The sequence below is a fragment of the Mustela lutreola genome, chromosome 7, assembly GCF_030435805.1.
Source record: "Mustela lutreola isolate mMusLut2 chromosome 7, mMusLut2.pri, whole genome shotgun sequence".
Taxonomy (NCBI): Eukaryota; Metazoa; Chordata; class Mammalia; order Carnivora; family Mustelidae; genus Mustela; species Mustela lutreola.
This window is the reverse complement of record NC_081296.1, coordinates 28,665,485-28,693,246: the sequence shown is the minus strand read 5'-3', so window position 1 is coordinate 28,693,246 and position 27,762 is coordinate 28,665,485. Positions and strand designations below refer to the sequence as shown.

Here is a 27,762-nt window from a genome sequence, read left to right as displayed (position 1 = left end):
ACCAGGATCAGAGCTGAGGAATAAAGGGCCTTTATTTGCCAGGCTTGGGTTTCTCTCTTGCAACACAATTCCCCTAAAAGTCCTACTGGCTGAACACATCAAGAACCTCCAATATTCAGTGACTAAGGCCAATCTTTTTGCATGAAAATCTTCTAAGTATGGACTTGCCCTCAGGGTATTTCTAGCTATAAGTATGTTTCTCTCCACTCCTCATGCCCCCAGATAAATGAATTCTACCCTTCCCTTTGCTTCTAACTACAAGAAAGGAAGTACTAGCCTCCACTTGCTCAATAGTCATCCTGTGGCAGGCTGTGTGCTAAGTTCCTTACAGAAAATGTTCTCCTTTTATCTTCCTTATAAGCGTAAGAGGTAGGCAATAGTATTTCTGTTTTATAGATAAGAACACTAAGTCATAAAGAAATTAAACTATTTGCTCAAAGTGTGTGTTTAGCCTTTCATACTTTTTCTGAAAGGCAAAGGGAAGGAGTGCTAAAAGAACAGAGAAGTTAGAGGAGTCTCATGAGTCTCTAGGATTAGGACAAACTCCCATGTTTAAAAATAAAGAGTATTATATGTTCCCAGTAACATTATTCATAATAGACAAAGGGAGGAAGTAACTCAAGTGCCCATCAATGGATGAACAGATGAACAAAATATGATATGTACACAATGTCTTAAACAGGAAGGAAATTTTGACACCTGCTACAATGTGGATGAAACTTATGGACATTGTATCAAGTGAAAAAAGGCAAACACAAAAGAAAAAATACTGTATGGGTCCACTTATATGATGTTCCTAGAGTCATCAAGTTCCTTGGATGTGGAAAGTAGAATAGTGATTTTCAGGGGCCAAGAGGAGTGGGGAACTACTGTTTAATGAGTATGGAGTTTCAGATTAAGAAGATGAAAGAGTTTTAAAGATGGCTGGTGGTGATGGTTGCAAAATAATGATTGTACTTAATGACATTGAACTGTACACTTACAGTTAAGGTCGTGTAATTTACCACTATTAGAAATGATTTTTAAAAACTAAAAACTATTTTGTTTTTTGTTTTTTTTTTTATACTTTTTTTATTTTTTATAAACATATATTTTTATCCCCAGGGGTACAGGTCTGTGAATCACCAGGTTTACACACTTCACAGCACTCACCAAATCACATGCCCTCCCCAAAGTCCATAATCCCAACCCCTTCTCCCAAACCCCCTCCCCTCGGCAACCCTCAGTTTGTTTTGTGAGATTAACAGTGACTTATGGTTTGTCTCCCTCCCAATCCCATCTTGTTTCATTTATTCTTCTTCTACCCACTTAAGCCTCCATGTTGCATCACCACTTCCTCATATCAGGGAGATCATATGATAGTTGTCTTTCTCCGCTTGACTTATTTCGCTAAGCATGATACGCTCTAGTTCCATCCATGTTGTCGCAAATGGCAAGATTTCATTTCTTTTGATGGCTGCATAGTATTCCATTGTGTATATATACCACATCTTCTTGATCCATTCATCTGTTGATGGACATCTAGGTTCTTTCCATAGTTTGGCTATTGTGGACATTGCTACTATAAACATTCGGGTGCATGTGCTCCTTTGGATCACTACATTTGTATCTTTAGGGTAAATACCCAATACTGCAATTGCTGGGTCATAGGGCAGTTCTATTTTCAACATTTTGAGGAACCTCCATGCTGTTTTCCAGAGTGGCTGCACCAGCTTGCATTCCCACCAACAGTGTAGGAGGGTTCCCCTTTCTCCGCATCCTCGCCAGCATCTGTCATTTCCTGACTTGTTGATTTTAGCCATTCTGACTGGTGTGAGGTGATATCTCATTGTGGTTTTGATTTGTATTTCCCTGATGCCGAGTGATATGGAGCACTTTTTCATGTGTCTGTTGGCCATCTGGATGTCTTCTTTGCAGAAATGTCTGTTCATGTCCTCTGCCCATTTCTTGATTGGATTATTTGTTCTTTGGGTGTTGAGTTTGCTAAATTCTTTATAGATTCTGGACACTAGTCCTTTATCTGATATGTCGTTTGCAAATATCTTCTCCCATTCTGTCAGTTGTCTTTTGATTTTGTTAACTGTTTCCTTTGCTGTGCAAAAGCTTTTGATCTTGATGAAATCCCAGTAGTTCATTTTTTCCCTTGCTTCCCTTGCCTTTGGCGTTGTTCCTAGGAAGATGTTGCTGCGGCAGAGGTCGAAGAGGTTGCTGCCCGTGTTCTCCTCAAGGATTTTGATGGATTCCTTTCGTACATTGAGGTCCTTCATCCATTTTGAGTCTATTTTTGTGTGTGGTGTAAGGAAATGGTCCAATTTCATTTTTCTGCATGTGGCTGTCCAATTTTCCCAGCACCATTTATTGAAAAGGCTGTCTTTTTTCCATTGGACATTCTTTCCTGCTTTGTCGAAGATTAGTTGACCATAGATTTGAGGGTCTATTTCTGGGCTCTCTATTCTGTTCCATTGATCTATGTGTCTGTTTTTGTGCCAGTACCATGTTGTCTTGATGATGACAGCTTTGTAATAGAGCCTGAAGTCCGGAATTGTGATGCCACCAACGTTGGCTTTCTTTTTCAATATCCCTTTGGCTATTCGAGGTCTTTTCTGGTTCCATATAAATTTTAGCATTATTTGTTCCATTTCTTTGAAAAAGATGGATGGTACTTTGATAGGAATTGCATTAAATGTGTAAATTGCTTTAGGTAGCATAGACATTTTCACAATATTTATTCTTCCAATCCAGGAGCATGGCACATTTTTCCATTTCTTTGTGTCTTCCTCAATTTCTTTCATGAGTACTTTATAGTTTTCTGAGTATAGATTCTGTGTCTCTTTGGTTAGGTTTATTCCTAGATATCTTATGGTTTTGGGTGCAATTGTAAATGGGATTGACTCCTTAATTTCTCTTTCTTCTGTCTTGCTGTTGGTGTAGAGAAATACAACTGATTTCTGTGCATTGATTTTATATCCTGACACTTTACTGAATTCCTGTATAAGTTCTAGCAGTTTTGGAGTGGAGTCTTTTGGGTTTTCCACATATAGTATCATATCATCTGCAAAGAGTGATAATTTGACTTCTTCTTTGCCGATTTGGATGCCTTTAATTTCCTTTTGTTGTCTGATTGCTGAGGCTAGGACCTCTAGTACGATGTTGAATAGCAGTGGTGATAATGGACATCCCTGCCGTGTTCCTGACCTTAGCGGAAAAGCTTTCAGTTTTTCTCCATTGAGAATGATATTTGCGGTGGGTTTTTCATAGATAGCTTTGATGATATTGAGGTATGCGCCCTCTATCCCTACACTTTGAAGAGTTTTGATCAGGAAGGGATGTTGTACTTTGTCAAATGCTTTTTCAGCATCTATTGAGAGTATCATATGGTTCTTGTTCTTTCTTTTATTGATGTGTTGTATCACATTGACTGATTTGCGGATGTTGAACCAACCTTGTAGCCCTGGAATAAATCCCACTTGGTCGTGGTGAATAATCCTTTTAATGTACTGTTGAATCCTATTGGCTAGTATTTTGTTGAGTATTTTCGCATCTGTGTTCATCAAGGATATCGGTCTATAGCTCTCTTTTTTGGTGGGATCCTTGTCTGGTTTGGGGATCAAGGTGATGCTGGCCTCATAAAATGAGTTTGGAAGTTTTCCTTCCATTTCTATTTTTTGGAACAGTTTCAGTAGAATAGGAATTAGTTCTTCTTTAAATGTTTGGTAGAATTCCCCCGGGAAGCCATCTGGCCCTGGGCTTTTGTTTGTTTGGAGATTTTTAATGACTGTTTCAATCTCTTTACTGGTTATGGGTCTGTTCAGGCTTTCTATTTCTTCCTGGCTCAGTTGTGGTAGTTTATATGTTTCTAGGAATGCATCCATTTCTTCCAGATTGTCAAATTTATTGCCGTAGAGTTGCTCATAGTATGTTCTTATAATAGTTTGTATTTCTTTGGTGTTAGTTGTGATCTCTCCTCTTTCATTCATGATTTTATTTATTTGGGTCCTTTCTCTTTTCTTTTTGATAAGTCAGGCCAGGGGTTTATCAATTTTATTAATTCTTTCAAAGAACCAGCTCCTAGTTTCGTTGATTTGTTCTATTGTTTTTTTGGTTTCTATTTCATTGATTTCTGCTCTGATCTTTATGATTTCTCTTCTCCTGCTGGGCTTAGGGTTTCTTTCTTGTTCTTTCTCCAGCTCCTTTAGGTGTAGGGTTAGGTTGTGTACCTGAGACCTTTCTTGTTTCTTGAGAAAGGCTTGTACCGCTATATATTTTCCTCTCAGGACTGCCTTTGTTGTGTCCCACAGATTTTGAACCGTTGTATTTTCATTATCATTTGTTTCCATGATTTTTTTCAATTCTTCTTTAATTTCCCGGTTGACCCATTCATTCTTTAGAAGGATACTGTTTAGTCTCCATGTATTTGGGTTCTTTCCAAACTTCCTTTTGTGGTTGAGTTCTAGCTTTAGAGCATTGTGGTCTGAAAATATGCAGGGAATGATCCCAATCTTTTGATACCGGTTGAGTCCTGATTTAGGACCCAGGATGTGATCTATTCTGGAGAATGTTCCATGTGCACTAGAGAAGAATGTGTATTCTGTTGCTTTGGGATGAAATGTTCTGAATATATCTGTGATGTCCATCTGGTCCAGTGTGTCATTTAAGGCCTTTATTTCCTTGCTGATCTTTTGCTTGGATGACCTGTCCATTTCAGTGAGGGGAGTGTTAAAGTCCCCTACTATTATTGTATTATTGTTGATGTGTTTCTTTGATTTTGTTATTAATTGGTTTATATAGTTGGCTGCTCCCACATTGGGGGCATAGATATTTAAAATTGTTAAATCTTCTTGTTGGACAGACCCTTTGAGTATGATATAGTGTCCTTCCTCATCTCTTATTATAGTCTTTGGCTTAAAATCTAATTGATCTGATATAAGGATTGCCACTCCTGCTTTCTTCTGATGTCCATTAGCATGGTAAATTCTTTTCCACCCCCTCACTTTAAATCTGGAGGTGTCTTCGGGCTTAAAATGTGTTTCTTGGAGGCAACATATAGATGGGCTTTGTTTTTTTATCCATTCTGATACCCTGTGTCTTTTGACAGGGGCATTTAGCCCATTCACATTCAGGGTAACTATTGAGAGATATGAATTTAGTGCCATTGTATTGCCTGTAAGGTGACTGTTACTGTATATGGTCTCTGTTCCTTTCTGATCTACCACTTGTAGGCTCTCTCTTTGCTTAGAGGACCCCTTTCAAGATTTCCTGTAGAGCTGGTTTGGTATTTGCAAATTCTTTCAGTTGTTGTTTGTCCTGGAAGCTTTTAATCTCTCCTTCTATTTTCAATGATAGCCTAGCTGGATATAGTATTCTTGGCTGCATGTTTTTCTCGTTTAGTGCTCTGAAAATATCATGCCAGCTCTTTCTGGCCTGCCAGGTCTCTGTGGATAAGTCAGCTGCCAATCTAATATTTTTACCATTGTATGTTACAGACTTCTTTTCCCGGGCTGCTTTCAGGATTTTCTCTTTGTCATTGAGACTTGTAAATTTTACTATTAGGTGACGGGGTGTGGGCCTATTCTTATTGATTTTGAGGGGCGTTCTCTGAACCTCCTGAATTTTGATGCTCGTTCCCTTTGCCATATTGGGGAAATTCTCCCCAATAATTCTCTCCAGTATACCTTCTGCTCCCCTCTCACTTTCTTCTTCTTCTGGAATCCCAATTATTCTAATGTTGTTTCGTCTTATGGTGTCACTTATCTCTCGAATTCTCCCCTCGTGGTCCAGTAGCTGTTTGTCCCTCTTTTGCTCAGCTTCTTTATTCTCTGTCATTTGGTCTTCTATATCACTAATTCTTTCTTCTGCCTCATTTATCCTAGCAGTTAGAGCCTCCATTTTTGATTGCACCTCATTAATAGCTTTTTTGATTTCACCTTGGTTAGATTTTAGTTCTTTTATTTCTCCAGAAAGGGCTTTTATATCTCCCGAGAGGGTTTCTCTAATATCTTCCATGCCTTTTTCGAGCCCGGCTAGAACCTTGAGAATTGTCATTCTGAACTCTAGATCTGACATATTACCGATGTCTGTATTGATTAGGTCCCTAGCCTTCGGTACTGCCTCTTGTTCTTTTTTTTGTGTTGAATTTTTATGTCTTGTCATTTTGTCCAGATAAGAGTAAATGAAGGGGCAAGTAAAATACTAAAAGGGTGGCAACAACCCCAGGAAAATATGCTTTAACCAAATTAGAAGAGATCCAAAATCGTGAGTGGGGAGAAAGGGGATAAAAAGAGGTTCAAAAAGGAAGAAAGAAAAAAAAAAACAAAACAAAAAGAAAAGAAAAAAAAAAGAAAAGAAAAGAATTTTTAAAAAAAGAAAACACCTAAGAAAAATGTAAAAAAGAAAAATATATATATTAGATAAACTAGTAAAAAATCGTTAAAAAAGAAAAAGGTAACAGTTAAAAAAAAAATTTTACCCGAAGGCGAGAAAAAAAAAAAATGAAAAAGAAAAAATCAAATTAACTGCAAGACTAAAAAAAATCCCAGGAAAAAAGCCATGAGTTCCGTGTTTGGCTTTCTCCTCCTCTGGAATTCTGCTGCTCTCCTTGGTATTGAAACCGCACTCCTTGGTAGGTGAACTTGGTCTCGGCTGGATTTCTTGTTGATCTTCTGGGGGAGGGGCCTGGTGTAGTGATTCTCAAGTGTCTTTGCCCCAGGCGGAATTACACCGCCCTTACCCGGGGCCGGGGTGAGTAATCCACTCGGGTTTGCTTTCAGGAGCTTTTGTTACCTGAGCGCTTTCTGTAGAGTTCCGGAGGACGGGAATACAAATGGCGGCCTCCTGGTCTCCGGCCCAGAGGAGCTGAGAGCCCAGGGCCCCACTCCTCAGTGCGCCCTCAGAGAACAGCGCCCAGTTACTCCCGTCTGCCTGACCTCCGGCCGCGCTCCGAGCTCACCGAGCCTGCGACCGGTTCAAGGTAACACCGAGCTGCGAGCTTACTGTCGGCTCTGTCTCTGTAGCCGGCTTTCCCGTTCCAATACCCGCAAGCTCTGCGACACTCAGACACCCCCGATCCTTCTGTGACCCTGCGGGACCTGAGGCCACGCTGACCCCGCGTGGGTTTCGCCCCGGTTTAGCCTCTGGAGCGATGTCCCTCAGCGGAACAGACTTTTAAAAGTCCTGATTTTGTGCGCGGTTGCTCCGCCGCTTGCTGGGAGCCGGCCCCTCCCCCCGTGGTCTATCTTCCCGTCGCTTTGGATTCACTTCTCCGCCGGTCCTACCTTTCAGAAAGTGGTTGTTTTTCTGTTTCCAGAATTGCTGTTCTTCTTCTCTTCGATCTGCCGATGGATTTTCAGGTGTTTGCAATCTTTAGATAAGCTATCTAGCTGATCTCCGGCTAGCTGAAGCAGTCTCAGCTTGCTACTTCTCCGCCATCTTGACTCCTCCCTCTAAAAACTATTTTGAATCCATTTATCCCTGCAATGATATAAAAAGTATTCTGATCAATCACTCAGAAAGGTCTACAGGGAATTCTGAATTTATATAGGAAATAATAACCTTGAGACAGAAGCTGGGTTTCTGTGTGAATCTTCAGTAAACATTTTGATAACACATCCTTGTTCCACTTAAAGTCTGGTTTTAGGATCCATTGTTTCATGAGGGGTTGGCACATGTATGCACACTCCTGAAGAACAGCTTTACGGTGTGGGCTCTGGGACTTCTCACTACAGTTAAGCTCTTCTTTATGGGACTTCTTACTATAGTTAAGTTATTTTTCATTTTCTTCTTCTTCCTCTTCTTCTCCTCCTTCTTCTTCTCCTCCCTCTCCCCCTCCTCTTTCTTCCTTTTCCTCTTCTTCTTCTTCTCTCTTCCTCTCCCTCCTCTGGCTCTCCTCCTCCTTCTCCTTCATCTTCTTTAACCAGCCTGTGCTCAGGTGAGTCTAAGCAAGACAGGTGGTGATAGGTAATAGAAATGACAAAAGGCACATCCATTGACTCAGCCCTGACTGAAAAATGAAAGGGTGCTTGGATTAAGGGGATAGCTAGTCCTTGAGAAGCTCGCTCCTTAACCAAGAATGGGGGTATGGAGATGACCTAGGCACACCTAGAAAAAGACTTACCACCAACTACCTCTTTTTCTCTCAGCCTCTCTGCTATGGCCACCAAAGTTTAACCCTCATAAATTTTTATCTGGCTTATTCCTCAGAGGTCTCCTCTGTTCAATCTTAAAAACATTCCAATCCTTCTACAATTGAAGTAAGAATGATGATTATAAAATGTAAATTGAATTACACTATCCCTCTCCTTAAACTCCTCCCTATGTCCCACTTCGTTATGGGAAATGACTGAAACCCAATGAATTCATGTCAAGATCTCCTTCTTGTCCATTCATCTAGCCTCTGCTCTTACCAGTCATCACCCTGACATAGACTCACACTCAACTTATAGTCTGCAGCCCTGGCAAATGGTGCTCTGCCAGGCTCACCCCAGGCTCCTCTCCTTTCTCCCACCAGACACTTTCAGTTCAGCTATCAATCCTTCCACTGCTATAACCCTCCATTAATGGCTGTTTCATAAAGGCAAGTTAAGTTTCCCTACTTACTTTGGACCTCAACATTCACTGATTGTTTTTGTCCTCCATCTCCAGCTCTGGAAGGAGAGTCCTTTAGAGGGGTTTTCAGACCCTTGGTATAGTGCCTGCTTCTTCACGGGATTTAGTAAACTGTGCATGTTAAAAGCATGGTGCTAAGTATTTTTGCCTCTCACTTAACCTTTTCAAAGCTCCTCTGGTCTTTTTATGTGCAACAGGCTCAAGTCCATCCTTCCAGGTGTCCTTGCAAGGCGCTACTACAGTGCATTGCACAGTACATTGCACAGACCTGTTTTTGGAAGTACATAGGATATATCAAGGACTTTTCAACATTCATTATCTATTAAGAATCTGAACAACAACAAATAATCCTTTGGATTATTTATGAACCGATTGCAATAAATATAGTGAGAAAAAGTATAAATGTTATCATTTGCTTTTAGAGTAATTCTCAAAATATGAAGAAAAAATTCTAAATTTCTAGAGATGGTTATTTGCTTTCTTTCCCCTAGAATAACTGAATTCTTAAAAATCAGAATCTAGGGGCGCCTGGGTGGCTCAGTGGGGTAAGCCGCTGCCTTCGGCTCAGGTCATGATCTCAGGGTCCTGGGATCGAGTCCCGCATTGGGCTCTCTGCTCCGCAGGGAGCCTGCTTCCTCCTCTCTCTCTCTGCCTGCCTCTCTGCCTACTTGTGATCTCTCTCTGTCAAATAAATAAATAAAATCTTTAAAAAAAAATCAGAATCTACAGGGGGAAATAAAATCAGTCAGTTGAAATGATAGACTGATGCACTGTTGCCTTAATACAGAGGCAACAGAAATGATAGACTGATGCACTGTTGCCTTAATACAGAGGCAACAGACGTTTCAGATAGGTTTCACCCCATGTTCCTCTAACTAATTGGATAAGGAGACAATAGAGTTAAAGGAAATTGCCAGGTTGGGAGGGTAACAGGAATTTCAAGTCAGGGAAGGGGCTTAGGTATAGTAGACAAGAGGATGATCAAATTTAGTGTTTTCCCATGACAATATTAATAATTGTATTTATGATCTACAATCTTTCTTTACTTTTTTCTATTTAAACACAACAATGAGAATATTTTGCCATGATCATGATCATGATGATTATAATTACTATTACTATTCACACTTGCAGAGTGCTGTTTTCTATCAAGTCCTAGCTCTATCTATCTATCTATCCATTGCAACATAAGTAAATGGCATTGGGTGAGTTCTCTGGTCCTCCAATACCAGTACTTCATGGGGGATTAATCCAAAGGATTATTTGTTGTTGTTCATTTGTATCCTATAATGAGTACACACTCCTTGCCACATTTAAATAAAAGCCCAATTATATCTCCATAGCTACAAGTGCTATTTATTTTTGTCTGGCTATAAAAGTTAACGAGTTTCCTATTGCTTTACAAACTTTAAAATTCTTCTCATAAAGGCTTCATAAAATAAGATCCACTCTGCTTTGCCTTTTTTTTTTTTTTTTGAGTGACCCAGGACTTTAATTATTTTACCCTATATTGCTTCTTACTTTAGAATATGGTCTTCTAAAAAAATAGAATATGGTCTTCTTTGCTTGTCTCCCCCACCCTCTTTTTTGGACATAAGTATAAAAAGGGCATTAAATATAACTAGACAGTCCTGAAAAAAATTGCATCAAATCAATTGAAGAAAACTGAAGTACTTTTTTATGGGCTACATTTTTTTTGAGGAGATATACAGGGCTGACAGCCTAATAAAAAATTAATACCATGTGCTCAACCACTTGCTGGGGGATCTCAAGGTCTTCTGCAGCAAGGATGCGCCTGGGAACTGCCAGGACAGATTCTCAATTATTAATTATCCACTGACCTCTGTATTAAGGCAACAGTGCACCAGTCTATCATTTCAACTGACTGATTTTATTTCCCCCTGTAGATTCTGATTTTTAAGAATTCAGTTATTCTAGGGGAAAGAAAGCAAATAACCATCTCTAGAAATTTAGAATTTTTTCTTCATATTTTGAGAATTACTCTAAAAGCAAATGATAACATTTATATTTTTTCTCACTATATTTATTGCAATCGGTTCATTTTACATAAAAAGAAGCAGAGACCTGGAAGAAGTGCCAGGTGGCCTGGTGCAGGTCTGGTTATAAATGACTAGTGAACTTCAAGGACCACAGTAAGCAGAGAAACTTAGTGCATGCTTATTTGATGTTTACAAAAATAAGCTTTAGTTTTTCTTTTAAAAGTGGGTCAGACTAGTTTAGTGTTCCTGATTTCTTCTAATCTTATCCCTCCTCCATTTCATGTAGGGAAACACAAAGATGATGACCAGAATTTTAAGCTGACATCTATTTAAAGATGACTTTTCTTACTCTTAATCTTCTTCAACACTCACCAAATATATATATATATATATATATATATATATATATATATATATATAGCAAATATAGATATGTATATGGAAAAAGATAACCATCTTAAACAGAGAACAAGAGGTATCCATTCTCTAAAACAGGAACGTAGTTATAATTTTAAGTTATTTCTTGAGATTTATTTATTTATTTATTTATTTTAGAGCAAGAGAATGCACAAGTAGGAGGAGAGGTAGAGAAAGGGAGAGAGAATCTGAAGCAGATTCCACATTCAACATGGAGGCCAACATGGGGCTCAAACCCACAACCATGAGTTCATGACCTGAGCTGAAACCAATAGTTGGATGTTTGACTAAGACACTCAGGTGTCCCCATATTTATAAATTTAAAGTAAAAGCTTTTTTTTTCCTTTTTCTTTTCTTTTTTATTTTTAAGATTTTATTTATTTGAGAAGGAGACAGAATTAGCAGGAGGGAGGGGAGGAGGGAGAGAGAGAAGCAGACTCCGTGTTAAGGAGGAAGCCTGATGCAGAGATGAATCCAAGGACCTAGAGATCATGACCTGAGCAGAAGGTAGATACTTACCTGACTGAGCCACCCAGGCACCCCAAAGAAAAAGCTTTGACATCTAGACTGGAGCTAGGGAGTACATAAAAATTTGTGCTCTGCCCTCTGAGACCCTAGGCCAGCCTAGCCATGCTCTTCAAAGGGAGAGTCCATGCTCCATCTCTGAGTTCCAGTCTTCAAATTCTTCCTCCATTGGAAGAGAGAAAAAGATGTACAGGATACAAAGGGTGGGCAGCAGCAATTGCCAATGTCAAGTTGGAGAGCCTTGGAAAGACTTGAGAGGTTAAAGGAGGGTTGGGAGTTGGAAGGAAGATCCTCAGGGCAAAAACACATACATAAATAATAACAGCTTTTATTGAAGGATATTCAAGAACAAATGCAAGTGAAAACAGTAGCCAGGACCCCAAACCACTTCCTGCCACACTCCCATTCCCACCTTCTCTACCACTAGCTGAACAGGACTACAGCTTGTTCTCTTCAGAGGTAAGTCACACTAAGATAAACAGTCTGAGCCTATGGGTAAAGACTGCCATCAAGCATCCAATCAGCTGCATCTTTTGATGGAAGGAGAAAAGACAAGACAGGGAAATATCAAAGACACACAGCACAAGGGCCATTACCCAAGGAAACAGAGAGGAATTCTGACTAAAAATATGTGTAGCAGATAGCATGCCATGTCTTGAAATAAGGGCTCCTATAAAAGTTAGGATGCTCAAATAACAGGCCAGGTGAAGGTGGGAGAAGATGTGAACAGAGCTTTGGAGTTCAGAGGTTGGAAGAGAGGAAGAACACTACAGAAATGAAAAATCTTTATGAAGAAATAAAAAAAAGATTAAAAAAAAATACGAGGTGGATGATACCTGATTAGGTATCAGCAGATAGACCTGGGGGACATCTCATAAACTAAGTATCATGATCTAGAGAATTTTAAAAATGCTTTTAGAAGAAACGATGGCAGAGAAGCAAAAGATACAGGGGTGGTGCAGCTTTGCCCTGATGGTTTAAACCTCCCAGCCTTCCAGTCCACACCGCTGGCCTTGATGGGGCAAGCAAACACGCTGCCCATCCTCATTGCTGTGCACTTCTTGGATGAAGCTGTTTTATTGGAATTGGCTTCCCTGTTCTCTCTGCCAGATAATATCCTTTGCTTTCCAAATATTTTCATGAAACCTTTTCTCTGTGAAATCTTCCTGGTGAACTCTGACACCATGCCTTCCACAGGGACAGTGAAAACAGGTCATCTCAAAGTTCCCTTCCTGCTATGGTTCAGTGGCCAGCAGCAGAGCTGCCTTTGACCTTCCTGCCACCCCTGGTTGGCCTCTGAGCCCAGAGAATGTCTTTCCTCAGAAGAGATGGCATTTTCTGCTCTGACATTTTTCAGGTCAGGGCACCAGTCTATCTCCACATTGGTTAATTTCCTGCCCATTGAAAAGAAAGAAAACAACTTCAGCTTTATTTCAGACAAAAGAGGGCTCTTTATTATGAAAAAGGTATGATTCTCAATGAAAACTACCAGTCATGAAAATCTGCACCTAATTTTACAATATCAACAGTTAGAATACAAAAATTATGGAAAATATAGGAAAGAATGGTAAGGGACTTGATGCTTCACACTTAGTCCTTGAGAGGGCAGTATTGCCACCAGAAAGAGTAAAAGATATTTAAATCATGTAATTGACCAGGTAAATTATTGATCAAGTAAATTATTATTTTTTTCTTTTTAGAGAGAGAGAGTGTGTGCAAGTGGTGGGGGAGGGGTAGAGAGAGACGGAGAGAGAGAATCTTTTTTTGTTTTAATACTTATTTATTTATTTGACAGAGAGAGAGTACAAGTAGGCAGAGAGGTAGGCAGAAGGAGAGGGAGAAGCACGCTCCCCAAGGAGCAGAGAGAGCCTGATGTGGGACTCGATCCCAGCACCCAGGATCATGACCCGAGCCAAAGGCAGATGTCCAAAAGACTGAGCCACCTAGAGGCCCTGAGAGAGAGAATCTTAAGCAGGCTCCACACCCAGCACAGAGCCTGACACAGGGTTGAACTCACAACCTTGAGATCATGACCTGAGCCAAAATCAAGAGTCTGATGCTCAAGTGCCCCTAAGTAAGTTATTATTATATTTCAATTTGGAGTTTGGAATTTGTATACATGTGTTGCACTTTATAGGTGAATTACACCACATATACCTATTTATCTGTACATATATGTATAGACACATATGTATAATTCATTGATACATACATATATAAATATATACTTATATGTGTATATATATACCTACACTCAGACAATAGAGAATGTACCATCATTCTTCCACATTCAGACTATAGAGAATGTAACATCGTTCTTGCAGGTGACCAAACATACACAAAATTTGACCATGTATTAAGCCACAAAGTAAAACCCAGTAAGTTCCCAAAAGTAAAAGAAAAACAGACAAAACATTTTCTTAATCCATTATAGTGAAACTACAATATTACAGCAAAAATATCATACACAAATATCAGAAACTGGAAATAAAATCTCTTTGATTAAAAAATAAATTGAAGCCAGTATGCTATAAGGAAAATGATAATGAAACATATATATCGGGCACTATGGGTCCAGCTAGAACAATGCTCAGGATCAAATTCATGAAATACAACAAAATTAACTGGAGCAGAAAGAAGCCGGTAATAAGGACAAAAGATTTTTTAATAATAAAATAGAGGGGCACCTGGGTGGCTCCGTGGGTTAAGCGGCTGCCTTCAGCTCAGGTCATGATCTCAGAGTCCTGGGATTGAGGCCTACATCGGGCTCTTTGCTCAGTGGGGAGCCTGCTTCCCTCTCTCTCTCTGCCTGCCTCTCTGCCTACTTGCGATCTCTGTCTGTCAAAATAATAAAATATTTAAAAATGATAATAATAATAATTAAATATAGGAAAATTGTATAACCAAATTCCAGAATCAGATCTTTAAAACTAATTAGTTTTAGTTAATATAATCAAGGGGAGGGGAAGCCGTTTTTTTGATACCAAAAAAAGAGAACATTAATAAATAAGACTAATTGGCTCAATTTCATGAAAACGTAAGGAAAGAGGCTCAGTTGGTTAATTATATGACTCTCGATTTCTTCTCAAGTCCTGATCTCAAAATCATGACCTTCAGGTCCTCAAATTCTGCCCAGAGTCAGACTCCATGCCCAGCATGGAGCATACTTAAGATTATCTCTCTCTGTATCTCTCTGCTCCTCCCCATGACTCTCTTTCTCTTCCTCTTTAAAAACAAAACAAAAGAAAACAAAAAACAAAAACAAAAACAAAAAACAACAACAACAAAAAAAAAAAAAAAATGGAAGAACCTAAATGAACTAGATGACTTCCTAAGAAATACTTGGGAAAATACCAAAAGTGATCTCAGGGGAAATTGAAAACGCAAACATAACAATTTTCATAAAAAAGTTAGAATAATTTGTCAGTAAGTAAGTTATTCAAACACCAGGCCCAAACACTTACATGGAGAAAACTTTACTAAATATTTAAGAAATGCATAAATGCTGGGGCGCCTGGGTGACAGTGGGATAAAGCCTCTGCCTTCAGCTCAGGTCATGGTCCCAGGTCCCGGCATCGAGCCCCGCATTGGGCTCTCTGCTCGATGGGGACCCTGCTTCCCCCACTCTCTCTGCCTGCTTCTCTGCCTACTTGTGATCTTCAAATAAATAAATAAAACCTTTAAAAAAAAAAGAAAGAAAGAAATGCATAAATGCTATATTAATACATTCAGAGCACAGTAAAAAAATGAAATTTTCTTAACGAAACAAACAAAATTTATAATTATTTCAACCAGATAGCACAAAAAGATACATATCCATCTTTATCATGAATATTAATGTAAATGTCCTAAATAAAATATTAGAAACAGAAGTCAGAGTATAGCATTATTCCAACAATACCAGAATGGCTTAATGCTGCAAAACCAATTTATCTAATTTATTATGTATTCAAATGATATATTATATTAAATTAAAAAATGAAAAAAGTTATCTCTACAAATTCTGAAAAGATATTTTAATAACCTTCAACATTTATTCTTGGTTTTAAAAAGTAGATTTTTTAAAGAAATCAAGACTAATGAAATATATATATCAACCTCAAATACATTATTATAATTATTATAATACACTGAAGCTTTCCCATTAAGGTCATGACCCAGATTAGGATATCAAGCACCATTATGGCTATTAAACATTGCTATAAGAGCAATATCTTAAAAATTTAGGAAGAAAGAAGACATGTGGAAACTGGAAAGGAAGAGGTAAAGTTATCTTTGATTGCAATTAGAATGATTGTATACCTGAATAACCTAAGTAATCAACAGATATAAGGTAAATAAAAAGAATTTGATAAAGGAGCTGGGTAAAAAATATTATATATATATACAATTTTTATATGGATGGAGAATATATATATCTATATGTATATATGTAACATATATACATATTGCACACAACACTTGTAAGTGATACCAAAAACAACAGGAAGAATGATCCAGCATTAGAATAAGAAATCCAAGACCTTTATGAAGAAAGTTGTAAAGTGCTACTGAGGGACTTAAAAGAAGTCTGAAACTGAAACAAATGGAAAACTGTACAGTGATGCTGAAGTGAAAGAGACAGTAATCAGATGTCAATTACATTAAGCTGTATTTGAGATCCAATAAAAGTACCATTAGGATTTTTTCTTTGGAACCAGAGAAGTTGATTCTAGATTTGAAAGAGGTAAAGAAAAGTAGTAGGAAAATTCTGAATATGAAAAATTATGAGGGTAGAATACCCATTCAGATATTAAACTATATTATAAATATACACTTAATAAAAGAATGTGCTACTGGTACATAAATAAACAAATCCACAGAATAGAATTAAAAGTCCATAAATACAGCACAATATATGAAGGCATTTAGTCAGTTGTTATGGCAACATTTTAAATAAGTTAGAAAAATATATAATCTTCAAAATATAATGTTGATAATTTGTATCTATATGGAAAAAAAAGTTAGGGCCCTAGTTGACATGGGGCACAAATCCTAAATAATCTAACTTTGCTATCCTAAGAGAGAAAACATAAAAATACTAGAAAAGTATTTCCAACGAAGAAGTAGAATAGGGAAGGCATCTTAACCTATTACACAACAACGAACCTATGAAAGTATTGATAAATCTGTTATTTAAATGAATATGATATACTCTGCTTAAAAAAGATAATTAAAAAGAGAAGTGAAAAACAGAAGCATAATATTTGCAAGTTATATGATGATAAAAGAGTGAAATATATAGTCCCATAATATATAAAGATTACCAATAAATCAATGAGAACAAAGACCAAATGCTCAATAAAAGTGAACAAAAAATAATAAAATATTAAAGTACAGAGTAAGAGAACACAAAACAACTACTGTGATTCTTTTATCAGTTAAAGATGCAGTCAGGAAATGACAGATGCTGGCGAGGATGTGGAGAAAGGGGAACCCTCCTACACTGTTGGTGGGAATGCAAGCTGGTGCAGCCACTCTGGAAAACAGCATGGAGGTTCCTCAAAATCTTGAAAATAAAATTGCCCTATGACCCAGCAATTGCTCTACTGGGTATTTACCCTAAAGATACAAACTTAGTGATCCAAAGGGGCACGTGCACCCGAATGTTTATAGCAGCAATGTCCACAATAGCCAAACTATGGAAAGAACCTAGATGTCCATCAACAGATGAATGGATCAAGAAGATGTGGTATATATACACAATGGAATACTATGCAGCCATCAAAAGAAATGAAATCTTGCCATTTGCGACAACATGGACGGAACTAGAGCGTATCATGCTTAGTGAAATAAGTCAAGCGGAGAAAGACAACTATCATATGATCTCCCTGATATGAGGAAGTGGTGATGCAATATGGGGGCTTAAGTGGGTAGAAGAAGAATCAATGAAACAAGATGGAATTGGGAGGGAGACAAACCATAAGTGACTCTTAATCTCACAAAACAAACTGAGGGTTGCTGGGGGGAGGGGTGTTGGGAGAAGGGGGTGGGATTATGGACATTGGGGAGGGTATGTGTTTTGGTGAGTGCTGTGAAGTGTGTAAACCTGGTGATTCACAGACCTGTACCCCTGGGGATAAAAATACATGTTTATAAAAAATAAAAAATTTTTAAAAAATAAATAATAATAAAAAATAAATAATAATAAAAAATAAATAAATAAAAAATAAAAAAAGATGCAGACTAAAACCAGTAATATACATTTTTTGCTTATCAGATTTGATAAACAATTGGAGAAGTTATGGTTTATACATTGCTTGTAGGAGTGCAACTTGGCATAACCAATGTAAGAAACAACAAGGTCCTGTCTAATCAGAATTTAAAAGTTCACATACTCTTTGACTAACACATCTATTTTCAATAAACTTACACCTAACTAAATGAGGTATGAACATGATTATTTTTTGCAACTTTATAATAGAAACATACCAGTGATGCATTTATATCTATCAATAGAGGGCTGTTGGCTTAAAGTGCAGAGAATCCATGTGATTTAATATGAAGCAAATTAAAGGACGAAGCTCTACATATACAGCAAAGGGATGAAACAAGTGAAAACCAAAATGAGAAGGTACAAAACAATGCATATGGTGTGAGCACACATGCTTATAAATTTGAAGACCCAAGAAACCAATTTCTGATGTTGCTTCCTGGGAAAAAATGGGCTGGGAAACAAACGGGGATGATGACCTTCTTCTCACTACAGAACTGATTTTTAAAAAAAGAAAAAAGAAAGAAAGAAAGAAGGAAAAGAAATTGCACCAAGCAAATGGTTTTCAGTTTAAAATTAATAAGTAAAATGGCTATTGGAAAACTCAGAGGAGAAAAATAAAAGAAATATCATGAATGCCCACAATGCTTGGGGTTTATGACTATCTTTCATTAGTTCTACTGCACCCACTGCTGTTTATTTCTCAGTGTACATAAGTCTATCATTGCAATGCGTGAAGAGAAGAGAATCTTCAGCAAGAGGCCCCCAGATGGAAGAATCAGGTATGTGAAGGGTCAAAAGAGCATGGGAAAAAATGAGGCCAGAAGTGAGGCCAGAAGGAGCATAAGCATGAGAGAGTTTGGCAGCTCAGGCAGGGTACCCAGCCACATCAAATATTTTGGAATTTGTTCTAAAAGTCGCTAAAGTGTTCTAAGTACATAATGATAAAGTCAGATTTAGTTTTTAAAGGGCATTCTTTAAAAAAAAAAAAACTTTATTTATTTATTCGAAAGAGAGAGTGAGAGAGAGGGAGCACAAGCAGGGAGAGGAGCAGAGGGAGAGGGAGAAGCAGACTCCCCACTGAGCAAGGAGCAGGATGCGGGGCTCAGTCCTGGGACTCCAAGATCATGACATGAGCCAAAGGCAGCGGCTTAATCCACTGAGCTACCCAGGTGCCCCTAAAGAACATTCTTAATGAAAGAAAAGAAAAGAAACAAACAAACAACAAACAAAAACAGACTAGAGGGAAATATGTATAATATGGGTAAGAAAAAAATAGTTGTTAACCAGAGGAAAAAAAAAGACTGAATCCTGGAAAAATGACACAAAACTGACCGATAAACACTAAAAGGTCTAAAATTTAATATACTACTTTGACATCTTTGAACCTCATGGGGCCCCAAATGTCTATCTGTAGCTTCTTCCCCTGTTTTCCCTTGAGAGCCCCCCCACCCAGTAGGAAAAGTCTCAAGTCTCCTAACTGGCTAATTCCCATTTCAGCTGGACCAGATGCAGTCCACCTGGTCCTCACCCTACTGGCCTTCCCTTCCCCGCCAGCCCATGAAATTATTCAAACAAGTTAATTGCATCCTCTGGAAAGCCTGTCTCCCACAGGCCCCCTGCATGGCATTCAGTGTCTTCCTCTCTAAGACCATGAGCATATGTGAATAATAACCTGCTGAGAATCTCCTCTGCCCAGTGTCAGGTGTCATCTGTCTCATCCTATTTAGGACAGAGGATCCTCCCTCCCTCATTTCCCACTTTTCATACTGTACTCTTTGGAATGAAGTCACTGTAAATCAGTTCATACTTCAGTGTGAGTATACAGGTGATCAGAACCATTACTTCATTTGTAATTTGAGAAACATTTACTGGAACAGTAACAAGGTGGGATATTTTACGCAACAGATTCACAAAATTATGAACAAATGATTGTAAACTGATGGCAATAGTTTGGCTGGGCGTATAAATTCGATGATTTTTTTTCTTGTGGTATCTCTAATTTGTCTTCTATTTATCTTGTAGAAACACTGACTTAGATGCACTGTTGATAACAAAAAGAAATGGATAGGGCTTAGAGGTCGACTAGTAAGACAATAGTTTGATGAATTTTGATAAAAACACCTGTATTTGATTCTTGTGAATTGGCTCATTCATCATCATTTCCAAACTTCGTATATGTTTTCCTGTACTACAGAGGTTGGAAAGCTCAAAACTGTATTCGCTAAGTTCCGTTGATTACAAGCATAACTTAAGTCTGTGAATTAAATGTGCTCATGTGTGATTTGACTTGTATCTACATTAAGTGGGATAGAGGCAACATGAAGCACCATTAAAATATTTAATTTTTAGAACATTATTAGATTTAAAGAAACAATTGAGAAGATAGTACAAAGCTCCCACAATACCCTCATACTCAGTCTCTTACATTTGTAAGATGTTTCTTCTTCTTCTTCTTCCTCCTCCCCTCCTCTTCCTCCTCCTCCTTCTTCTGCTCCTTTCCTCCCACTCCTCCTCTTCCTCCTCCTTGTTGTTGTTGTTGTTGTTGTTACTACTAAAGTCTATAGTTTACTGAGATTTCCTCAGTTTTCACAGAATGCCTTCTTTTTCAGGAACTGCCAAAGTTTCAGTGTTTAGTATTTAACAGCATGACTGACCAAAGTCCAAGATGTGGACTTAGCGTGTTCTAGAAACTGGGGACAGAATCACTCTATAGACTAACTATATAGTGTGTGGTAAGAAGAACTCACTCTTTAGAATAGAAAACCTATCTACACACAGTCATTGCTTGGTGTTCTGAAGTACAGAGTGAATTAGCCATCTTCAACTCTTTGGTGTGTCAGAGATCTTGTTTTCAGCCTCCAGCTCTTCCACCCCAGCCTGTGTCATGAGGTCTGCAATTTTTTTCTCCAGGTCGTCAATGCAACTGCTCTTGTCATCAATTCTTCCAATGACCTGGTCAGACATGGTCTGAAATTTATCTTGCATCTGTTGCAGGAGTGTCTGCACCACTGAAGGAAGATCCTATAAGGTCTTGGGGTCATTCTCAGCCATATCCCCAGTTCCCAGCTTGACAGCAAATTCCAGAATGTCCTTTTCTGTTTTAGAATTTTGTTCAGGATCCCACTTTACATTTACTTGTCATTTTTCCTTGGGTTCATTCTTTCTCTTTTTCTTTATTTCCCTCTTCCTTCTTTTCTTTCTTTCTTTCATGTTATGTTAGTCACCATTAGTCATCATTAGTTTTTGATGTAGTGTTTCATGATTCATTGTTTGTGTATAACACCCAGTGCTCCATGCAATATGTGCCCTCTTTAATACCCAACACCAGGCTATCCCATCCCCCACCCACCCCCTCCCTTCTAAAACCTTCAGTTTGTTTCTCAGATAAATGGATGAAAGACCTCAGTGTGAGACAGAAATCCATCAGAATCCTAAAGGAGAACACAGGCAGTAACCTCTTAGACATCAGCCACAGAAACGTCTTTCAACACATGTTTCCAAAGGCAAGGGAAACAAAGCGAAAATGAACTTTTGGGACTTCATCAAGATAAAAAGCTTCTGCACAGCAAAGGAAATAGTCAACAAAACAAAGAGACAACCCTTGGGATTTTTCTTGGCTGTGGCATAATTCTCAGACTTTCCTTGTTTTTAAGGATCTTGACAGATTTGAGGAGCATTGGTGAATTATATTATAGGATGTCCCTCAAATGGAATTGTCTGAATTTTTTCCTCATGATTATACTGGGTTTGTAGGTTATTGGGAGGAAAACTGCAGAAGTAAAGTGCCATACTCATCTCTTCATATCATGGATACATACTGTCAACATCACCTTTTCACTGGCAGTGTTGACCTTGAATTACTGGGTTGGGATAGTTTGTCAGGTTTCTCCACTGTAAACTTTATGTCTCCTTCACACTTTTCATACTGTACTATTTGGAATGAAGTCACTGTAAATGAGCTCACATTTAAGGAGTGGGGCTTTAAGCACACCAGAATGGTTTCTCCGCTCTAAAAATCCCTTCTGCTTCATCTGTTCGACTGCTCCACACTCCTGAGCCCCTGACAGTACCTGATCTTTTTATTAACTCTATACTTTTTCATTTTCCAGAATGTTATAAATTGGTATGAGATTATACTTACCCTTCTCAATTTGGCTTTTTTAATATAGCTATATGCATTTGAAGTCCATCCATGTCTAGTTCAGAAAGAAAGGAAGAAAGAGAGAAAGAACGAACCCAAGGAAAAATGACAAGTAAATGTAGAGTGGGATCCTGAGCAAAATTTTAAAACATACATACCCCTGGTTTTGAAGTAAGGACAATGATTGTCTCAGAATGAGTGAGGAAGTGTTACTTCTGCTTATTTTCTGGAAGAGAATGTAGAGATTGGATATCTCTTCTTTCTCAAATGTTTGACAGATTATGTCAGTGAAGCATATTTTGTTCTGGTGCTTTTGTTTTTGAAAGATTATTAGTTACTGATGTAATTTATTTAATAAATAAAGACTTTTTATGCTGTGACTTTTGATAGCTAGTATCTTTCAAATAAATGTTCATTTCACACAAGTTATCAAATTTATAGGTATAGAGTGGTTCATTTTATTTATTTACAATTTTCTTTTAATATCCAAGGGATCAGCACCTTCAACTTTTTTTTTTTTTTTTTTTTTTTGGAAAGACAGACTGCCACATGCAGTGCCTCATTTGGATGTGTCTGGAATCTTGGAAACCTGACTTTTCTACTGTTTTCCTACAAATGGACCTGGAGAGATTGTTTGGAGAGTCTACCAGGCAAGTGCAGGTGCTCCCATACCTTGACTGAGGAAAATGGTCCTCCTGTATGGGGGAAGGTTGTTCTCTTGGGCCAAGCACTCAGCTTCAGGAGGAGAAGTGAGGGAGAAAGGGGACACCTACCCAGCCAGCAAGACCAGCCAAGTCAACACTGGTGATTAATGAAGTGACAGATACCACTACTGGTATTGGTAATTTTTATCTTCTATTGTTTCTTGGTTTGCCTCACTGGAATTTTATCAATTATATTGATATTTTCAAAGAATCTGTTTTTTTATTTTTTCCCTATCATTTTCCTGTTTTCACATCCATTGATTTCTGTTTTATTTCTTTTCTTCTGATTGTGTGAGGCCTAAATGTCTCTTCTGTCTGCAGTTTATTATGGTGAAAGATTAAATTATTGGTATTTATCTTTTCTAATAAATACATTGAATGCTGTAAGTTTTCCTCTGAGCATTACTTTACTGTATCTCATGCAATGTTACAATTTGCCTTTTCATTTTTTTTAAAGAATTTATTTATTTCACAGAGATAGAGCACAACCACAAGCAGGGGGAACAGTAGGCAGAGGGAGAAGGAAAAGTAGACTCCCTTAGCAGGGGGCCCAAGTGGAACTCAATCCCAGGACCCTCAGATCATAACCTGAGCCAAAAGTTTAACCAACCAACCAACCAACTTAACCAACCAACCCAGGTGCCTCTGCATTTTCATTTTTAATTAGGTCAAAAATTTTTAAGGTTATCTTTACACTCCTTCTTGACCCATATGTTATTGAGAAGTCAATTTATAGATATTTTCAGACTTTTGAGCCATATTTCTGTTAACGATTTTTAGTTTAATTCCATTATCATTTGAGTTCATACTATATAATTTGTATTTGTTTAAAAATATTAAGTGTATTTTATGGTCCAAAATATGGTCTATATTGGTGAATCTTTCATGGCAGTTTAAGAAAATGTGTATTCTAAAAAAAAAAAAAAAAGAAAGAAAATGTGTATTCTGCTATTGTTTAATGGAGTAGCCTGTAAGTGTTACTTAGGTTCTGTTGATTGATGGTACTGTTCAGTTCCACAATAGTCTTACTAATTTTCTTCCTTTTCATTTACCAATCATGGATAAGGGTATTGAAGTCCCCAACTCTAAGTATTAATTCATCTATTTCTACTTGTCATTCTATCAAGTTTTGTCACATGTTAAGATACATTTTATAATAGATACATTTTATAAATACATTTTATAGATACATTTTATAAATACATACAATGATTACCATTATATCCTCTTGGAGACTTGGCCTCTTTTATCATTAAGTAATTATCTACATTATTCTTTTTTTAATTTATTTTTTATTTATTTTTAGCATAACAGTATTCATTATTTTTGTACCACACCCAGTGCTCCATGCAATCCGTGTCCTCTATAGTACCCACCACCTGGTACCCCAACCTCCCTCCCCATCCCGCCCCTTCAAAACACTCAGATTGTTTTTCAGCGTCCTTAGTCTCTCATGGTTCACCCCCCCTTCCAATTTCCCCCAACTCCCTTCTCCTCTCTAACTCCCCATGTCCTCCATGCTATTTGTTATGCTCCACAACTAAGTGAAACCATATGATAATTGACTCTCTCTGCTTGACTTATTTCACTCAGCATAATCTCTTCCAGTCCCGTCCATGTTGCTACAAAAGTCGGGTATTCGTCCTTTCTGATGGAGGCATAATACTCCATAGTGTATATGGACCACATCTTCCTTATCTATTCATCTGTTGAAGGGCATCTTGGTTCTTTCCACAGTTTGGCGACCGTGGACCATTGCTGCTATAAACATTGGGCCCTTCTTTTCACGACATCTGTACCTTTGGGGTAAATACCCAGGAGTGCAATTGCAGGGTCATAAAGAAGCTCTATTTTTAATTTCTTGAGGAATCTCCACACTGTTCTCCTTGATAGTTTTCCTTGTCCTGAGGTCTTTAATTAACTTGTCTTAAATTAACTTACCCTAGATTTATTTTGATTAGTGTTAGCATATTAGGTCTTTCTCCTTCCATTCAGAGGGCTTTTTTCCCATTCATTTTTAAAACAGTGAAATACACATGACACAGAATTTACCTTCATAACCATTTGTAAGTATACAGTTCAGTAGTGTTAAATATGTTCTTAAATTTGTGCAACCATCACCACCGTCTATCTTCATAATTCTTTTCCTTTTGCATAATTGAAACTCTAAACACACTGAACAATAACTCCATTCCTCTCCCTCCCAGGCCTCTGGCAATCATCATGATCCTTTCTGTCTCTATGAAATTGACCACTCTAAGTACCTCCTATAAATGGAAGCATATATTTTTCTTTTTGTGACTGACATATTTTGCTTCACATAATGTCTTCAAAGTTTATCCATATTATAAGATTCAGAATTTCCATTTTAAAGCTGAGTACTATTTCATTGTAAATATATCTCACATTTTTCTTATTCATCCATCTGTCTATGGACACTTGGGTTGCTTCCATATTTTAGCTATTCTGAATAATACTGCTATGAACCTACAAACATCTCTTTGAGACCCTACTTTCAAACCTTTTGGGAAAACACCTAAAGGTGAGATTGATGAATCAAACATTAATTCTATTTTTATTTTTTTTTAAAAAACCACTGTTAATGTTTTCCATGGCAGCTCTGCCATTTTATATTCCCACCAAAATTGCACAAAAGATTCAATTCCTCACATCCTCACCAATGCTTTTTTTTTTTTTTCTGTTTTTCTTCATCAGAGCCATCTAAGTTGTCCTTTTATTGGTAAATTCATTTATAAGGCTTCAAGTTATGTCTAGCGGCCTTTCATCTTGCATGAGTCCCTTGAGCAATTCTTACAGGGCAGGTCTAGTGGTAACAAATTCCTTCCACTTTTGTTTAGTTGGAAAAGTCTCAAATTTCCCCTTATTTTTGAAAGTTAGTTTGGTTGCAGGGTTGCAGGATTCTTGTCTCAGGCAGTCAAAGAATAAATCTCGTGGACAAATGGATGAAATGAAGTGAAAGTTTATTAAGTAAAGGTGAGAACAAAAAGGAAAGGGAAAAAGCTCTCCAGAGTGAAAAGTGTCCTGAATGGATTAGCACTGAGGGTTTTATGGTTGGTCTTTTATAGAAAACTGATCAGGTACTAAGGAGGGCAGTATTGCATGAACACTGGATGTGGTGCATAAACAATGAATCTTGGGACACTGAAAAAAAAATAAAATTAAGATGTTAAAAAAAGAAAAGAAAACTGATCAGGGAAACTGATAAATATTTAGTCAATAACATGTCAAAGGTACTGGATTTGTAAGTATCATGAGAATATCCTGTCTATATTTAGAAAGAACATGGTAGATGTTAGGTTCCCTTCTCTCTGGTTGATATCTTGTCTATAAGGTTTCTTCACATCTGGGATTTCTATAAGCCTGATTAGTAACCCCCTTCCCAAAAGGGGAAAAAAGAGAAAACTGAAGGTGAAAGAAAAGAGCGCCAGTCTTTTAAATGCCATGGAGCAACCTTCAGCCAGAGAAGCAAGGGCTTACAACAAATGGGGTCCATGCAACAATGTCCTCCACCTCTCTGTCTGCAGCTCTGTGATCAAAAGCAGCAATACCAGCACTGATTCCTGACATTTGGAAGAACTTTTTGCCTATCCTGGCTCCCCTAAGATTGCCCTAGGACTACCTGCACAGTTGCCTGCATGAGGGTTGAGTTCTACTATGAGCTGAAATAGACTGAAATTAACTGCCATTGACCATTCAAATCTTCCCCTGGAAGTTGAAACTTTCAGTACATTCCAGAGTTCCAAATGAGTTACATCAGACAGATTCTGCAGAATAGTTGTCCAGATGGGGAGAGGGATTCTTGGTGCTTCATACTCTGCCATCTTCCTCCACCCATTTACTGTAATGTGTCTGTGTCTTCAAACTTAAAAGGGGTATGTTGTGTAAAATATATAATTGGATACTTTTAATCCCATATGACAATCTTTGTCCTTCAATTGGCATACTAAGATATTTCACATTTAATATGATTGTTGATATTATTGGATTGATAGCTACCATGTTTAGGACAGTTTTCTGTTTATTATAGTTCTTTCTATTTTTTTCTTCTTTTGCTCCTATCTAGTTTTAATTTTACATGCATATAATTAAATTTTTCTTCTCTCTTTGCATACTTTATACTTTAAAAAATTTTAGTGATTGCCCTATAATTTGCAATATACATTTACAACTAATGTAAATTTATATAACATGATACCTCTTCATGGGTAATACAGTAATTATAAAAGAATATTCTTAATTCCTCCCTTCCTCTTTTATAAAATTGTTGTCCTTTATTTGCCTTATTGTATCACGTAAGCACACAGTACACTGTTCTGTTACTGCTATTGTTTTAAACGAGCATTTCTCCATTAGATCAATTAAGGATAATAAAAATAAAAGATTTTATTTTACTTTCTTTTATTCCTTCTCCAATCTGTTTTCTGGTCTTTTGAAAATGTAGATTCAAGTTTCCAGGCTATGATTTTCCTTCTTTGTGTAGATCTTTTCTTGTATGTGATGAATTCTTATCATTTTTTGGTTTTCTCGTAAAGTCTGTATTTCTAATTCTCTTCTGAAAAATGATTTTTTGGATATAGATTCTTTGAAGGGGATTTCTTTTAATATATTATGATATGCCTGGATGCAGAGTCTTTGTTATTTATCCTACTTTGTATTCTCTGAGCTTCCTAGATCTGTGGTTTGATGCCTGCCATTAATTTTGAAAAGTTCTTATCCATTATTGTTTCTAATATTTATTCTACTCCATTCCTTCTTTTTTCTCTTGATATTTCATTATGTATGTTAAATCTTTTGAAATTATTCCAAAGTTCTTGGATATTCTGCTATGGTTTTTTTTTTTTTTAATTCTTTTTTTGTTCTCTTTGCATTTTAATTTGGGAAGTTTCTGTTGACACATTTTCAGGCTCACTGATTCTTTCTTTGGCTGTTTCCAGTTTACTCATTAGCTTATTAAAGGTATTCTTTTATTTCTGCCACTGTTTTGTTTTTTCAAACATTTTCTTTTGATTCTTTCTTACAGCTTTCAGTCTCATTTAACATTATTCATCTGTTCTTAAATATTGTTTACTTTTTTCCCATCATTATCCTTAGCAAATT

General features: G+C 37.5%; 1 pseudogene; it reads right to left on the bottom strand.

Annotated features, from left to right (window-relative positions):
- Positions 1 to 20,619: 20,619 nt before the first annotated feature.
- LOC131835210 (heat shock factor-binding protein 1-like) lies at positions 20,620 to 20,850 on the bottom strand (annotated as a pseudogene).
- Between the last annotated feature and the right edge of the window lie 6,912 nt (positions 20,851 to 27,762).